This window comes from Acipenser ruthenus, chromosome 43 (genome assembly GCF_902713425.1).
Source record: "Acipenser ruthenus chromosome 43, fAciRut3.2 maternal haplotype, whole genome shotgun sequence".
Classification (NCBI taxonomy): Eukaryota; Metazoa; Chordata; class Actinopteri; order Acipenseriformes; family Acipenseridae; genus Acipenser; species Acipenser ruthenus.
In genome coordinates this window covers 5,543,306-5,561,648 of record NC_081231.1, presented here as the reverse complement: position 1 = coordinate 5,561,648, position 18,343 = coordinate 5,543,306, and the positions used below count along the sequence as shown (strand labels likewise).

At 40.2% G+C, this 18,343-nt stretch overlaps 1 protein-coding gene across 7 annotated transcripts in view; it reads left to right on the top strand.

Moving 5' to 3' along the window:
* LOC117965850 (E3 ubiquitin-protein ligase TRIM39-like) overlaps positions 1–18,343 on the top strand; it is a 121,077-nt gene that overhangs the window by 65,244 nt on the left and 37,490 nt on the right. For 2 of the 7 annotated variants that reach the window (XM_059011862.1, XM_059011857.1), the window contains exons 2-3: positions 10,762–10,848; positions 15,305–15,391. The exons of 1 other annotated variant lie outside the window; for it this stretch is intronic. The gene's annotated coding sequence lies outside the window, so the exon portion shown is untranslated. Of the gene's footprint in view, positions 1–10,761; positions 10,849–13,908; positions 14,068–15,304; positions 15,392–18,343 lie in introns of all 7 variants that reach the window. 4 more of the 7 variants (XM_059011856.1, XM_059011858.1, XM_059011864.1 and 1 more) reach the window with 4 other exon arrangements.

Here is an 18,343-nt window from a genome sequence, read left to right as displayed (position 1 = left end):
TTCAATAACATTACTAGGGAGTTGGTTCCAGACCCTCACAATTCTCTGTGTAAAAAAAGTGCCTCCTATTTTCTGTTCTGAATGCCCCTTTATCTAATCTCCATTTGTGACCCCTGGTCCTTGTTATTATTATTATTATTTATTTCTTAGCAGACGCCCTTATCCAGGGCGACTTACAATCGCAAGCAAATACAAATACATTCAAGTGTTACAATATAAGTCATACAATAAGAACAAGAAATACAATAATTCTCAAGTGTGACAAACCACAATTCAATAATACAGCAGATAATAGTGAAAGTTACATCAGGATATGATTAAGTAGTGATAGTTACATCAGGATATGATTAAGTACAAAATACTACAGATTAAACACTTGGGAGATTACAATATTCTGAGGTACAGGATTAAATGCAGTAAAATAGGGGGCAGATAAGAGCAAAATAAAGCATATTTAAATGAAGGGTGATAGTGTCCCAGGATACAACAGAGGAGTTCTACAGGTGCTGTTTGAAGAGGTGAGTCTTAAGGAGGCGCCGGAATGTGGTCAGGGACTGGGCAGTCCTGACATCTGTAGGAAGGTCGTTCCACCACTGCGGAGCAAGGGTGGAGAAGGAGCGGGCTCGGGAGGCAGGGGAGCGTAGCGGAGGTAGAGCCAGTCTTCTAGTGCAGGCGGAGCGGAGAGGTCGAGTGGGGGTGTAGGGAGAGATGAGGGTCTGGAGGTAGCTGGGTGCAGTCTGATCAAGGCATCTGTAGGCTAGTACAAGAGTCTTGAACTGGATGCGAGCGGTGATCGGGAGCCAGTGGAGCGAGCGGAGTAGTGGAGTAGCGTGGGCGAAGCGAGGTAGAGAGAACACCAGGCGAGCAGCAGAGTTCTGGATGAGCTGGAGCGGACGGGTGGCGGACGCAGGGAGGCCAGCCAGGAGGGAGTTGCAGTAGTCTAGGCGGGAGAGTACCAGGGCCTGGACCAGGAGCTGGGTAGCATAGTTGGTGAGGAAGGGTCGGATTCTTCGGATGTTGCTCAGGAAGAATCTGCAAGTGCGTGCCAGAGTGGAGATGTGCTGGGAATAAGAGAGGCAGGGGTCCAGGGTGACTCCAAGGTTTTTAGCTGAGGAAGAGGGAGAGAGTGTGGTAGATTCCAGAGGAACAGAGATAGAGAGATCAGAGGAGGGGGAGGAGGAGGGAAAGAAAAGGAGGTCAGATTTAGAGAGGTTGAGTTTGAGGTGATGCGAGTGCATCCAGGAGGAAATAGCAGACAGACAGGTAGAGATACGGGAGGAGATGGTGGAGTCAGAGGTGGGGAAGGAGAGGAAAATCTGAGCATCATCAGCATAGAAATGGTATGAGAAACCATAGGATGCGATGAGGGGGCCCAGGGAGCGGGTGTAGAGAGAGAACAGGAGAGGACCCAAGACTGACCCTTGGGGGACTCCAGTCAAGAGAGGGTGAGGTGTGGAGGTTGCTCCACGCCAGGTTACCTGGTAAGTGCGGTTGGAGAGGTAGGAGGTTGTTTCTTTATTCCGGTCAAAAAAGTCCCCTGGGTCGACATTGTCTATACCTTTTAGGATTTTGAATGTTTGAATCAGATCACCGCGTAGTCTTCTTTGTTCAAGACTGAACAGATTCAATTATTTTAGCCTGTCTGCATACGACATACCTTTTAAACCCGGGATAATTCTGGTTGCTCTTCTTTGCACTCTTTCTAGAGCAGCAATATCCTTTTTGTAACGAGGTGACCAGAACTGAATACAATATTCTAGGCGAGGTCTTACTAATGCATTGTAAAGTTTTAACATTACTTCCCTTTATTTAAATTCAACACTTCTCACAATATATCCGAGCATCTTGTTGGACTTTTTTATAGGTTCCCCACAATGTCTAGATGACATTTTTTTTGAGTCAACATAAACTCCTAGGTCTTTTTCATAGTTTCCTTCTTCAATTTAAGTATTGAAAGACTTACCTGTGTTAATGATATAATAAGATTAACAAACCACTGAGAACAGGCGTTTTATTTAATCATTGATAGTTGTTAATTAGCAGAATATTTAAACCTCAAGGGAACAGAGGTCAACAAAGGAGTTTGGAGTTGCTACAAATGCTGGAAAATAAATAAATAAATAAATAAATAAATAAATAAATAAATCTGTGTGTACTTAAAGGGATTGTTTTGATAAATTGTGTGTAAAGCTGTCCTGTACTAACAGGGAGGGAAGAGAAGCGAGGCAGGATTTTGTTTTGTTTGTTCACTTTTCCTGGAATTGTTTAATAAAACTTTGTTTTGAATTATTTTCGAATCGTATTGTTCTTTTGTGATTTCCACACTGCCAGCCACGCTCCACAATCACTACAAGTGCAAAACAGACAGGAATATTTACAGCAGCTGACAAACAGGTACAAAAGAGAATCAGAAATCAGAAACAAATGAGACTGAAACTGAGATTAGGATAGCGAGTGATCATAATGGAGGCCCGTCTTATAATTGCTAGCGGTTGCAAACTAGGGTGTCCACCTGGCTCCAGATTTACAGGACACTTTGAGACAGAACGGGATTTCAAACGTGTCCCTCAACTGAAAGCGATGAATGTGTAAATGAAGCATTCCACCTTTGCTAAAGTGAATAATGGTGCTTAATTACCACGTGCATCAAATAAGTGTATAATTAGAATAAGAATGAATAAAATGCTGATGTATTTGTATTATTATTATTATGTATTTATATTTTGCAGCCACTTAGTCGCTATTTATTTTCTGTTCATCGATATTCAATCACCAATAATATGCAAATACTCTCCCAAGCAAAGCATCCTCCCGTTTCTCATCTATTCATCCACAGCAAATCATTATAGATCTGATGGGAAGCAGCTGATCAGTGTGACTTGTTTGCTCAGCACAGCAATCCTGCCACAGGATTAATCTCAGCAAAGGCGTAGCTAATTTATACATCAATTACTTTCAGTTTAAGGGGAATTCTGAAAATCCGTTCTGTCTCAAAGCGTCCGGTAAATCTGGAGCCAGATGGCCACCCTATTGCAAACAGGAGTTAGAAAATACATTTTTTTCTTGTACTTATTTACAGCGGGGAACACTGAAGTCCATTAAGATCTCTTAAAGAGAAGACTGAACTCACCTCTCACAGTCAGTGACACAGAAGCACTCCTTTTCTTCAGCCCCGTCCCTGCTGCCTCCACCTCACACTGGTATCTCCCTGTGTCTCTCAGCCCTGCCGCTGGGATTGAGTGCTGATCCTGTGATCCCGCTCCTCTCACAGTCCCATTGTCTTTGCTATAGCGGTACTGCAGCTGTGTGCCCTGTTTATTTATGTGAGCCCCACACTGCAGAGACACAGCCTCTCCCTCCCACACTGAGGCACCAGGTAGCACTGTCAGAGTGGGTGTGCTGAACAGCTCTAAGGAAACAGAGAGAGAAAGAGACCTTTAATGATAAACAGGAATTTGCTTTTTTAAATTAAATTAATTAAAACGCAGTAAATAATCCGCCAAATAACTGTACTTGTGTTTTTAAAACCACTTGTTATGATATAGCTACTATACATGCGCATGTGTAATCCCAGAGGGACATGAATACCTTCACAGTGTGTGCTTGTGAAAGGATAATCCCCCTGAACCTGACATCTCAGTGTCACTTTCTCTGATTCGTATATCTGGATTAGTGGTTATTCAGATATGAGATACCACACGGTACCCCAGGGCAGCCTTGTACCCCAGTCCTACATAACTAGTACAAACACAAGGAGCTTTGTACACAGGCAGATTCTCACAGTTAAAACATGCATGTAATACAACTGAACAGACATGTGAATAGAACATAGAGAAAGCAAAGAGCAGAAGAAAAGATAGACACACAGGCTTAGCAGCATGGCTTGTATTCACTGTCAGTGAAGCATCATTTTCATGTATATTTAAATATCAGACTTTAGTATGAATGTATTATAATGCTGTCTTATACAAGCTAGGGTAATACAGCTTGTATTGCATTATTCATGATCTACATGTAATATAGTCTGTTTATTTTAATTTTGTACCAAGTTTCTTGACAATTGGATAAGTGTTTCTCCAGATCTATGGATAAAAGCAGATGAGCGCTTCCACTCTCTCCCATTTACAGGGGATTGCATCACCAGCGGGGTTAATGACAGACACAGCATCACAGGAACTGATAGCTCATGAACACAAGCATTGCAAGGGGATCCACACTGCTGACTGTCAGTGTTTGTAGACACTGCAGCTGTGCTGGGGAGGCCATCATACACATTGTGTTCTTATATCTGGAGAGCCGCTCATCCAGCTGTCATGAAGTTTGGTGTAAACATTATTTATCTGAAGTTATTGAGCCTATCAGATTATTAAGATATAGAGGTGGGGCATCTGTCTGTCACTCTTACATTGTTGCATATATCTGGAGAACCAGCTCTCTAGCTGTCATGAAACTTGCTATTACCATTATTTAGTTCAGGTTACTGAGAATATCAGATCCTGGATATTTAAGGGGGGTCTGTCTGTCCCTGCATCCATCCACCTGTGTGGTTCATTTCTACAGATCCCTGTTCCTTTGTGGTGATGGAGAGCTAAGGGTGGGTTTTGTTTGGTTCATTTCTACAGATCCCTGTTCCTTTGTGGTGATGGAGAGCTAAGGGTGGGTTTTGTTTGGTTCATTTCTACAGATCCCTGTTCCTTTGTGGTGATGGAGAGCTAAGGGTGGGTTTTGTTTGGTTCATTTCTACAGATCCCTGTTCCTTTGTGGTGATGGAGAGCTAAGGGTGGGTTTTGTTTGGTTCATTTCTACAGATCCCTGTTCCTTTGTGGTGATGGAGAGCTAAGGGTGGGTTTTGTTTGGTTCATTTCTACAGATTCCTGTTCCTTTGTGGTGATGGAGAGCTAAGGGTGGGTTTTGTTGCACACACCCTTTAAGTGCTAAACCATGCTTTTAAAATCAATTTTCATATCTTTGATTAGCTTTATTAAAATAATTACTAGAACATTGTTAATAATTACTACAAATGACTTGAATCTACTGGAATTACTTTTGTTTACTTGTCATAATAAAAGGTAATTATAACAGCCATTACTAGGGATTATGAAAAACCTTAAAATGTGTTTAAATATCTTGAATTACTCAGTAAAAAAAAAAATTATAACTTTAAATTATTTCAAATGACTATAAATGACTTCAAGTCTACAAAGTCGTCCTCTTCAAGATGATATTCTACTAATGACTTGTTTGACCCATTGCAGGCTCTACTTGTGATACAGTATGAATAGCAGCAGTGTGACCCATTGCAGACTCTACTTGTGATACAGTAGGAATAGCAGCAGTGTGATCCATTGCAGACTCTACTTGTGATACAGTAGGAATAGCAGCAGTGTGACCCATTGCAGGCTCTACTTGTGATACAGTAGGAATAGCAGCAGTGTGACCCATTGCAGGCTCTACTTGTGATACAGTAGGAATAGCAGCAGTGTGCCCCATTGCAGGCTCTACTTGTGATACAGTAGGAACAGCAGCAGAGTGACCCATTGCAGGTTCTACTTGTGATACAGTAGGAACAGCAGCAGAGTGACCCATTGCAGGTTCTACTTGTGATACAGTAGGAACAGCAGCAGAGTGACCCATTGCAGGTTCTACTTGTGATACAGTAGGAATAGCAGCAGTGTGACCCATTGCAGGCTCTACTTGTGATACAGTAGGAATAGCAGCAGTGTGACCCATTGCAGGCTCTACTTGTGATACAGTAGGAATAGCAGCAGTGTGACCCATTGCAGGCTCTACTTGTGATACAGTAGGAATAGCAGCAGTGTGACCCATTGCAGGCTCTACTTGTGATACAGTAGGAACAGCAGCAGAGTGACCCATTGCAGGTTCTACTTGTGATACAGTAGGAACAGCAGCAGAGTGACCCATTGCAGGTTCTACTTGTGATACAGTAGGAACAGCAGCAGAGTGACCCATTGCAGGTTCTACTTGTGATACAGTAGGAATAGCAGCAGTGTGACCCATTGCAGGCTCTACTTGTGATACAGTAGGAATAGCAGCAGTGTGACCCATTGCAGGCTCTACTTGTGATACAGGAGGAATAGCAGCAGTGTGATCCATTGCAGGCTCTACTTGTGATACAGTAGGAATAGCAGCAGTGTAACCCATTGCAGGCTCTACTTGTGATACAGCAGGAATAGCAGCAGTGTGATCCATTGCAGGCTCTACTTGTGATACAGTAGGAACAGCAGCAGTGTGACCCATTGCAGGCTCTACTTGTGTGTTTTGAGTGAAAGGAATTCATGAGGAATCTATCTCAATATGATAATGGAAGTCTGGTTAAAATTTCCAATCGGGCAGCAATTAGTCCAATTTACTGTAGCAGGATTATTCCTGTTAAACTTTTTTTTGTAAATATTTTTAATGATTCAGTAATCCTGTTTAAGATAAGTGGGAAGATTACTGTTCTTAAAAGGCATCCAAACATTCTGTCTCTAACAGTGTTCTATCACTCAGTATAGATTAATAGACACATTATATTGCTTACAGTGGATAAGGGGTCTGTATTGAGGGCATTGCTCTGTATTCAGTTGTGTTAATAAACTCACCAGACACAGTTACTGTAACAGGATCACTGTGTTAACCTTTCAAAACCTCAGCCCCTCTCAGACAATTTCTGCCTGGGGGGCTGTGCCCTTAAATAAATCACAATATCTTCCAACGTATAGACAGCACAGGCATGGTTCAGGGCTTGAATTAAAGGTAACCCCAGACTAAAACCTCAGGTGTGATAAAAGTCTTACTCAGTACCACACTGGAAGGAGATATCCAGAAAAAATACATAAACAAACAACAAACGCTTTTCATTTTTTTCTGTTCTATAGTCATTTTTTCAACTTATAGCATTCCAGTGCTTCACCAACATGTCTAATATATTATCTCATTCAAGAGGTGGGCGTGTTTGTTTGCACATCGATTACTCTGTGATGTATTGGGTTACAAACACAGTAAGGCATGAATGGAAAGCTTGTGACCTCCCCTACAACGTGATCAGGGAGATTTTACCGTCATCAAGGTTGTAAGACCAGAGCAGCAAAACGCAAGCTAGTCGATTGCTTTTGTTTTGAATGCATGGGGGTACTAGACACATTGCGAAGGGGATATCTCAGCGGTGAAATGACGGATTCGAAAAATTCCTTCGCTGTTTGACGGTAGGAAAACAACGATTTTGATATCGAGTCAGCTTTTTTTCTCTTTTGCTTTTGTAATAATATTAAAAATGAGTTATGAAATATAATATTTACGTGCAGTTCCGTGTTCCGCCCGCGGGACAAGAGGGGCGTAGTTAATAAAGCCATATATAGTTCACCACTGACTCCCCTTTCCTGTAGGTATTTCTTATATGTTATAAATCGCTCATTATAGAAACCTTGGATTTCAAACCCCCCAAACATTGAAACTCGCATTAGCTGCCAAAATTTTTTTTCCTTCAATTCAAGGTTCCTTCCTCAAGGTTATTATTTATTATTATTTATTTCTTAGCAGACGCCTTTATCCAAAGCGTCTTACAGAGACTAGGGTGTGTGAACTATGCATCAGCTGCAGAGTTACAACAACGTCTCACCCGAAAGACGGAGCACCAGTGAAGTGACTTGCTCAGAGTCACACAATGAGTCAGTGGCTGAGGTGGGATTTAGGTGGCCTGTTTTTTATTGATATGCATTTCAAAATATTTGTGTTAACCGTTGTATAAATACTGAATACCATTATGAATATGAATACAGCTGAATTATAAATTGTACATAATACATTTGAATACTATATACATATTTAGTATTAAAAATCAATCAATTGCAATACTCGTTCATAATTTTGTGTATCAGACGCCACACAAAGCCGAGCGCAGTGCGGTATACTGTAATGATGCTGCAGTCAGTCTGCCCGGACTGCACCTGAACCATCTTAAAAACACGAAGCCTCCAATAAGCTCATTTGTAAAAGTTAGTAAAGAATGGCGCTATATAATCTAAGGAAGCTGAATGTGAACTCCTAGCTGGAGCAACGAGAGAGGGAGAGAGGGGGCGGGGCAGAGAAGGAGGCGGAGACGCTGCTAGGCAACCGGCTCCTGAACATTCCACTCCGCTGAGCAGAGACCGTTAGGATTTAAAAATGTGAAAGTTCCGAGCGTCGTCAGGCGTTTCCTAATTGGCATACCGTTGCTGACATTTTATTTTTGAAGATAACAATATATTAAATACTCAAATATCACTGTATTAAAAAAAAAGCTTCCGTTCCAGACCGTTTTCCAACAAATAAAAGAAGGTACGTATTTATAAGTATAGTTGTTATGATATTAAGACTAAGTCTACGAATGTAATTCAAGTTGGTGGTACAGACAGGTTGTATCATTTATTTTTTTTCTGTAGAAAATGTTGTAGTATTTCTTTTTTTATGTTAATATTTCACTGTTTTCACAAAATAACATCCACAGTTAATCTGTTAGTGTAATCAAATCACAAATATTAGTCAGCAATTCATACATAATTAAAATGAAAGACTAAACGAATGTGGTACAGTTTGGTGTATAATCTATTTATTTATAAAATGTTGGTGTTTCTTTTTTTAATATTAATATTTTATTGTTTTCACAAAATAACATCCATACATTATCAGTTCATCTGCTAGTGTAATCAAATCACAACTATTAGTCAGTAAAGCCCGTTTCACATTGGCATGCTCTACCCGGGTCAGACCGGTGCCACGCGGGTCGGCTATGTGATTTCACACGGTGTTTGATAAAACATTTCATACTGTGTTTCACACTGTGTTTGATAATGACCTGGGTGACAGAGTCATGTGCACAATGTGCATATCATTACTGACACAGCCATGCAAGCTTCTCTGGATTGAATCGTCAGCTCAAATGATGATTAGAGCAAGTGTTTCTACATCCCTGCTGCATTCTGGCTCCATCAACAAAAATATGGCTAAACAGAAATGTTCCTTGCGGAAGTGAAACCTTCATGCAGGCATGGCTGTTTGTTATTGCGTCGGCTCACGAACGGCCGTCATGCATTTTTTTCTTGCTCAACCCGGGTCGCTGGGACCCAGGTTAACCTGGGTATGACCCAGGTATGTGGTTTCACACTATGCAGGACTGTGACCTGGGTAGCCAGGACCCGGGTAGGAGTGCCAGTGTGAAAGGGGCTTAATTCATACATAGACACGCTGTGGTAACTTTAAGAAGTTAAAATGAAAGGCTTGATTAAAGTTTAACCAAATAAATAAATAGCTACTATGAAACAAAAATAAGTTTTGCTAGCTCATACTTTTTTAAATGACAAAATGTGACGTGTTTTATAAAGGGACTGTGACAGAGACAAAGTGATTCTTGGTGACACATCTCCCTCCCTCCCTGTGAGGGCGCTGTGTAAAGGGAACAGAGTACCCTTGACTGGATGGCCAGACAATTCATTCCTAGGGTTAGGTGGAAGTTGGTCATCTAGAAAGAGGGCGGAGCTCCGGTACACTAAATAATCGACCCGGAAGGGAAACGATGTGGCAGCCATGGATTGGAGGAGCTGTTGCACTCGTTAACCAAGGGATCATGATAGATGGTACAAAAGGGGACGGAGCGATGTGATCTGTTCCTTTGTAATGGTTAAAGCTAACTGGAAGGAGAGCTGTATTGTGAACCGTGAGTGTTTTGTTTGTTGTGTCAAAATTGTACTTGTTTGTTATTTAGGCGGCTAACACGATCCAGAGCTGTCACCAAAGGCCAGCACTAAACCCGAACAACACTTCACTATTTCACGGAGAACTGTAATTGCACCACGAGCACTTTAGCACTCACTGTGGACTTGTGTTTGTGTTTCGTGTGGGTGTTTAAAGAACGGGACTTTTTATTATTTTGGGACAAACCCGCGGATTACAGTAAAGCAATACATGCTGCTGCATTGCTTTTCATTGTTATTATTTACTGTGTGTTTTGTGTCATCAGACACTGGGATATAAAATAAAACACCATTGCACCGGGATTATTGTTTATTGATCACCTGCACACTGTTACCCACTTTGCCACAGGGACTTATATACTAACTGACACATAAATCTAAAATCTATTTAAAACTGTTTGAGAGGCAGACTAGGACAGCGAGAAAGCTGACGTAATAAGAACATAAGAACATAAGAAACTTTACAAACGAGAGGAGGCCATTCAGCCCATCTTGCTCGTTTGGTCGTTAGTAGCTTATTGATCCCAGAATCTCATCAAGCAGACGTGTTAGTGTTCCACATTTTCCATTTTTATGTTAACACATTTTTCCAGTGAATTTTTTGGAGTTTATTTTACATATACTAAAATAGGGATAAAATCAGTAATGTGGTGCGTAGGTCAGACAAGTCCAGTGCATAGTAGGAGGGGATCAAAAGATCTACAAGAGCAGTCTAAGCAGGGGGGTGTTGTCTCCCAAGCACTGAAAATCATGTGCCACAATCTTCACCTCTGTACTGTGTACCGTTTTCTCAGCTAAGACGCTGCATAGTGGCACAAGCACTGACTTTTAGTGATCAAAGCCATTTGAATTACAGACAATGTATCTGTCAGTCTATCTGTTACCTGTTTAGTGAGAGGATTGAGAGGCGTCTGACTGAGCCTGCTGTCAGTGCCACCTTGCCCCTAGCTTTGTAGTTGAAACAGAGAAGGTTAACATTCAGGTCTTTCAGGATTACTTGCCATTAGTTCACCTGTATGGATTGTGCTTTCAGTTTCTACAGTCACAGCAGAGAGACACCCAGCATTGAAAACCAGACCCTGACACTGAGAAGCTGTGTGGGACTCACACCTTTTAAAAGGTAAGTTACAATGTTGTTTTATTAAGGAAATGTGTAGAAAGGACCTTAAAATGTAACAACTTCTTAGAGCTGATTGATTTGAAACCTGTTCCCTGTAGAGGAACAACAGGGCATATTGTGAAGCCAGAGCAAAAGCAAAGGCCCATTTTCAGATAGGATTAAAATTGTATGAACATTGTAAAACTAACAGGAAACTAGATTGTGTGAATAAAAAACAAAGCACAACAATGATCATGTTGAAACCACAGAATCTAAACCCTGTATCGACAAAGGCTGCATTCTATCATTTTAATGTTATTTTATGTTCCTGTAACATGACCCATATGTTGATTTCTGGCACTTCTGGTGTTGAGGAGTCAGAAAACAGTGTTTGAGACGTGATGGTGATAATAGTAATGAAACAATAGGGTTCATGTATAAGTTAATACGTTGTGTGTCGGGTGCCTCTTATTGTATAAGAGATGTTATTTCATGCAGCTAGTGAGACAGGACCACAAAGCACAGCTAATGAAGAATCTCCACAAAAACACAATCACATAAAACAAGGGGGTTCACTTTTGAATTGTGTGAATGTTCTGTACACAGGATGCCATCTGTACAAGGGATAGCCTGTCACAGTGATGTGTTGTATAAGGGATAGCTTGTCACAGTGATGTGTTGTACAAGGGATAGCCTGTCACAGGGATGTGTTGTATAATGGATATCCTGTCACAGTGATGTGTTGTATAAGGGAGAGCCTGTCACAGGGATGTGTTGTACAAGGGAGAGCCTGTCACAGGGATGTGTTGTATAAGGGATATCCTGTCACAGGGATGTGTTGTACAAGGGAGAGCCTGTCACAGTGATGTGTTGTATAAGGGAGAGCCTGTCACAGGGATGTGTTGTATAAGGGATGTCCTGTCGCAGTGATGTGTTGTACAAGGGAGAGCCTCTCACAGGGATTTGTTGATTTTGTAAATGTGATTTATAATTTCTTGTGCGATACCAATGATTACAATTGAACTAGAGAAACATACAATGCAGCTGCATACCAAGTATGATATGTTAAACCAAAAAGTTCCAATACCGCAATATGGCAGCTGCATCATGTCACTGGTTAAAGTGAAGGGTACTGTTAGATTGAACTACAGACTACAGCAACCTGACCCATGAATGTCTCTAAAATAAAATTTTAAAAATACATTAAAAACACACAAAAAAGACAGAAAACCCTTTTGAAATATAAGAGCGAGAGCGAGAGAGAGAGCACATAAAACAGTAAATATGATTTTACTGTGATCTGTGTGTAATGGATGTAAAAGTCAGGTCTTGGGTTACTGAAATGATCCAGTGAGGTCTTTCAGCATCATCTAATGTTTGAGCTTCAGTGCTGAAGCATTCAGGCATGTCTGCCCAACCCACTGCCTGCAGCTGGGCAGGACGCCAGCAACATGTTACAGCTTCATTCGAACATTACAAAAATATCTGAAATAAAAACTGTGCTGAGACTGGAATCTCTGGCTTTATTTATTTATTAAAAACTTTCTCAATACCGGCAGGTTCACAACCACACTAAGTGAGGCAGTAATTTCTGACAGAATAAAATATCCATCAGAATATAATCCCTGCTTCCCAATCACAATATGTCAGTGGATGTACATCTTAAATGCCACTTCTCTTTGTCTTCCATGTGGTTCTATACAGCTGAGAGGACATTGTTCCTGATCTTGTTTTCTTGTTGTGTGTCTGATCAGTTGCTGGTGTGGAATGCTCAGTAGAGAAGATGGAAAAGAAAAATGCAGGCCAGGAAACTGCGTGCTTCCATTTATTTATAGGACTGGATCCTGCGCGATTCTATTTACCCGTGATACTACTCACAAGGGATTTAGCAGACTGTGCCACAGTGGAGGCCCTGATATTTAGTAAAGTCAAATTTAAATTGCATAACAAGATGTGCCATATTCTTCACAAATATACAACCATAACCTTATGTATTTCAAACAATTGTTTTGCAACTTTTGCTATGTTGTAGAAGCCCACCTCCAAGGAGCCAGTGCTGGAGCATGCCATCGAGGATTCCTCTGATGACAATTGAAAATATATTTGTTTGAATTTTTTCATTTAAATTAAAGCAACTTTTTGTTCTCTGTATTTTGTTATTTGAGAACCATTTCTCCTAGAATGTGGTTATATAAATGTCATTTTACAACGTTCATTTACAATGTTGTGACAACATCCCCTGGAGTAGAAATTGGTGTTGCCACAACATCATATCATTCTGTTGTCACAATGAAAGTGCAACATTGTTGCAATGTTGCCACAACGTTATTTGGTTAGCTGGGGTAGGCTCCAATCAGTAACAGTTCTGTTATACAGAGCTCTTAACAGCAGTGGATCTAAATACTCGCTGTTTAAATAATTAATAAGTCAGAAAGATCAAACTTTAACAGTGTGTGTTAAGCCCGGAACACACTGACCGATGCGACAATGGAGGAGGTCACGTCGCAAAGAAAATAAATAAATCACACACTGCCCGATTGAAATCGCAGCAAGGGATGCACAATTTGTGATTTTTCTGATGTTTGACCTGCCCTGGATATATAAAATACAGCGCCAATGGGGCAAATCAATGACAGTAGACGAAAGCATAAGGCTATGACAGTACTGTCTACAATTTTGGCTAGACATGCTATATTCAGTCTCTCTATTTAAAAAAAAAAAGTGTGAGATTTGTTGGAATGAATGCTAGTAGTAGCATATCACTGTTGATCAATTAATACAGTACTTGGTGGCAGTGGGTGCAGAAGAAACATTTAGTATGAAAGGCTTTTCAAATTGGAAAAAGACAACTGAAAAATGCAACAATCACTAAAACATCAGTTCACATGTTTCAGTAGCGGTGAATTTGATTTGCAAACCCTCCCAACACACACACACACACACACACAAACCCAAACCCTGCCTGTGCAGAAAGGTCATTCTTTACGAGTAAACTTCCAGGCAGTAACCTCTGCTATTTCTACCCCATGCTTTTATTTAGTTTCTCTTAAACTGTATTATTGTCTGCTATTCTTTATCCAGGACAGCATTCCTCCCTGCTGTCCAGCGGCACAGATTTAGAATCTTCCTCAGACTGCGCTGCGAACTAAACCAGGCAACAGAGCCGCCTCCACAGCAGCAGAAGAGTCCTTGTCACACATACATATCTTAACAAAGGAAAGATATTTTTTGAGTTTCTTGGTAATTTTTATTTTATTTTTAGTTTGTAGTTGTTTTTTGTGAGATGTGGTGTTTCTGATGGAGCATCTATTTTGTGTGTCTTGTGAACACTTTAGCTTGCAATAGTTTGCACACAAAGAAGCTGCTGTTTCATTGAAAAGAAAAGCAACAGTATGTCGTCCTGCAAGAGGACTGGGTTAGGGTTAGGATTAGGTCTGTGCTTTTGTTCATTTATTTTTCTTGTGCCGCGGTGTCTTTAAATCCAGTGTTGCTGTCCTTGTTTTAGTTAAACCAAAGCAATCCTTCTCAAGGAGGTGTTTTCATGATGGTGTTGGTTTCATTGTCCTAGTTGTTTTATTTGAGATCAGGAGTATGATTTAATGTTGTACTAGTAGTGCTGGTACAGGTATACACACAGACCAACTCTGCTTTTAATTTACCTTGCACACACAAGCTATTGTCTGTTTTGCATTAGCTTTCAATAAACAGCCAGCAGCCTAATATTGAAAAATAATCTTTTTACCTCTCCATCACAATAAATACTAATAATCTCCAAATAACACTCAAACAATAAATAGAATGTCTTGCTGATTGGTTGTCTTCTCTGATTGATTGATCTTGTATCACAATAATCACAAAATAACTAGTAAATAAATAAATAATATATACAGCTTGCAGATTTGCAATCTAGTAGTCTTCTCTTTACTTTGTATATTAATCACCTCCTCATCACAGACATCCCATATAATATGATAATAAATAAATGATTGAGATAAGGAGTAACAATTTAGGATTAAGACAATTTTTATCTACATTGACATGATAGTATTGCAATAGTGCATGGATAGTGCATTAGCTGAGGATCCAGTAACGTGGAGCGTAAGGTCAGTTAAGTCCAGTGCATAGTAGGAGGGGATCAAGAGATGTGCAAGTGCAGTCTAAGCAGGGGGGTGTGTCTCCCAAGCACTGAAAATCATGCGCCACAATCTTCCTCTGTACTGTGCACCGTTTTCTCAGTGAAGACACTGCATAGTGGCTCAAGCACTGACTTTTAGTGATCAAAGCCATTTGAATTACAGGCAATGTATCTGTCAGTCTATCTGTTACCTGTTTAGTGAGAGGATTGAGAGGCGTCTGACTGAGTCTGCTTTTAGTGCCACCTTGCCCTGGTAGCTTTGGAGTTGAAACAGAGAAAGTTAACATTCAGGTCTTTCAGGATTTCTTGCCATTAGTTCACCTGTATGGATTGTGCTTTCAGTTTCTACAGTCGCAGCAGAGAGACACCCAGCATTGAAAACAAGACCCTGACACTCAGAAGCTGTGTCGGACTCACACCTTTTAAAAGGTAAGTTACAATGTTCTGTTTTATTAAGGAAATGTGTAAAAAGGACCTTAAAATGTAACAACTTCTTAGAGCTGATTGATTTGAAACCTGTTCCCTGTAGAGGAACAACAGGGCATATTGTGAAGCCAGAGCAAAAGCAAAGGCCCATTTTCAGATAGGATTAAAATCGTATGAACATTATAAAACTAACAGGAAACTAGATTGTGTGAATAAAAACAAAGCACAACAATGATCATGTTGAAACCACAGAATCTAAACCCTGTATCGACAAAGGCTGCATTCTATCATTTTAATGTTATTTTATGTTCCTGTAACATGACCCATATGTTGATTTCTGGCACTTCTGGTGTTGAGGAGTCAGAAAACAGTGTTTGAGATATGATGGTGATAATCGTAATGAAACAATAGGGTTCATGTATAAGTTAATACGTTGTGTGTCGGATGCCTCTTATTGTATAAGAGATGTTATTTCATGCAGTTAGTGAGACAGGACCACAAAGCACAGCTAATGAAGAATCTCCACAAAAACACAATCACATAAAACAAGGGGGTTCACTTTTGAATTGTGTGAATGTTCTGTACACAGGATGCCATCTGTACAAGGGATAGCCTGTCACAGGGATGTGTTGTACAAGGGAGAGCCTGTCACAGGGATGTGTTGTACAAGGGAGAGCCTGTCACAGGGATGTGTTGTATAAGGGAGAGCCTGTCACAGGGATGTGTTGTACAAGGGAGAGCCTGTCACAGGGATGTGTTGTATAAGGGATATCCTGTCACAGGGATGTGTTGTACAAGGGAGAGCCTGTCACAGTGATGTGTTGTATAAGGGAGAGCCTGTCACAGGGATGTGTTGTATAAGGGATGTCCTGTCGCAGTGATGTGTTGTACAAGGGAGAGCCTCTCACAGGGATTTGTTGATTTTGTAAATGTGATTTATAATTTCTTGTGCGATACCAATGATTACAATTGAACTAGAGAAACATACAATGCAGCTGCATACCAAGTATGATATGTTAAACCAAAAAGTTCCAATACCGCAATATGGTAGCTGCATCATGTCACTGGTTAAAGTGAAGGATACTGTTAGATTGAACTACAGACAACAGCAACCTGACCCATGAATGTCTCTAAAATAAAATTTTAAAAATACATTAAAAACACACAAAAAAGACAGAAAACCCTTTTGAAATATAAGAGCGAGAGAGAGAGCACATAAAACAGTAAATATGATTTTACTGTGATCTGTGTGTAATGGATGTAAAAGTCAGGTCTTGGGTTACTGAAATGATCCAGTGAGGTCTTTCAGCATCATCTAATGTTTGAGCTTCAGTGCTGAAGCATTCAGGCATGTCTGCCCAACCCACTGCCTGCAGCTGGGCAGGACGCCAGCAACATGTTACAGCTTCATTCGAACATTACAAAAATATCTGAAATAAAAACTGTGCTGAGACTGGAATCTCTGGCTTTATTTATTTATTAAAAACTTTCTCAATACCGGCAGGTTCACAACCACACTAAGTGAGGCAGTAATTTCTGACAGAATGAAATATCCATCAGAATATAATCCCTGCTTCCCAATCACAATATGTCAGTGGATGTACATCTTAAATGCCACTTCTCTTTGTCTTCCATGTGGTTCTATACAGCTGAGAGGACATTGTTCCTGATCTTGTTTTCTTGTTGTGTGTCTGATCAGTTGCTGGTGTGGAATGCTCAGTAGAGAAGATGGAAAAGAAAAATGCAGGCCAGGAAACTGCGTGCTTCCATTTATTTATAGGACTGGATCCTGCGCGATTCTATTTACCCGTGATACTACTCACAAGGGATTTAGCAGACTGTGCCACAGTGGAGGCCCTGATATTTAGTAAAGTCAAATTTAAATTGCATAACAAGATGTGCCATATTCTTCACAAATATACAACCATAACCTTATGTATTTCAAACAATTGTTTTGCAACTTTTGCTATGTTGTAGAAGCCCACCTCCAAGGAGCCAGTGCTGGAGCATGTCATGGAGGATTCCTCTGATGACAATTGAAAATATATTTGTTTGAATTTTTTCATTTAAATTAAAGCAACTTTTTGTTCTCTGTATTTTGTTATTTGAGAACCATTTCTCCTAGAATGTGGTTATATAAATGTCATTTTACAACGTTCATTTACAATGTTGTGACAACATCCCCTGGAGTAGAAATTGGTGTTGCCACAACATCATATCATTCTGTTGTCACAATGAAAGTGCAACATTGTTGCAATGTTGCCACAACGTTATTTGGTTAGCTGGGGTAGGCTCCAATCAGTAACAGTTCTGTTATACAGAGCTCTTAACAGCAGTGGATCTAAATACTCGCTGTTTAAATAATTAATAAGTCAGAAAGATCAAACTTTAACAGTGTGTGTTAAGCCCGGAACACACTGACCGATGCGACAATGGAGGAGGTCACGTCGCAAAGAAAATAAATCAATCACACACTGCCCGATTGAAATCGCAGCAAGGGATGCACAATTTGTGATTTCTTGTGCCGCGGTGTCTTTAAATCCAGTCTTGCTGTCCTTGTTTTAGTTAAACCAAAGCAATCCTTCTCAAGGAGGTGTTTTCATGATGGTGTTGGTTTCATTGTCCTAGTTGTTTTATTTGAGATCAGGAGTATGATTTAATGTTGTACTAGTAGTGCTGGTACAGGTATACACACAGACCAACTCTGCTTTTAATTTACCTTGCACACACAAGCTATTGTCTGTTTTGCATTAGCTTTCAATAAACAGCCAGCAGCCTAATATTGAAAAATAATCTTTTTACCTCTCCATCACAATAAATACTAATAATCTCCAAATAACACTCAAACAATAAATAGAATGTCTTGCTGATTGGTTGTCTTCTCTGATTGATTGATCTTGTATCACAATAATCACAAAATAACTAGTAAATAAATAAATAATATATACAGCTTGC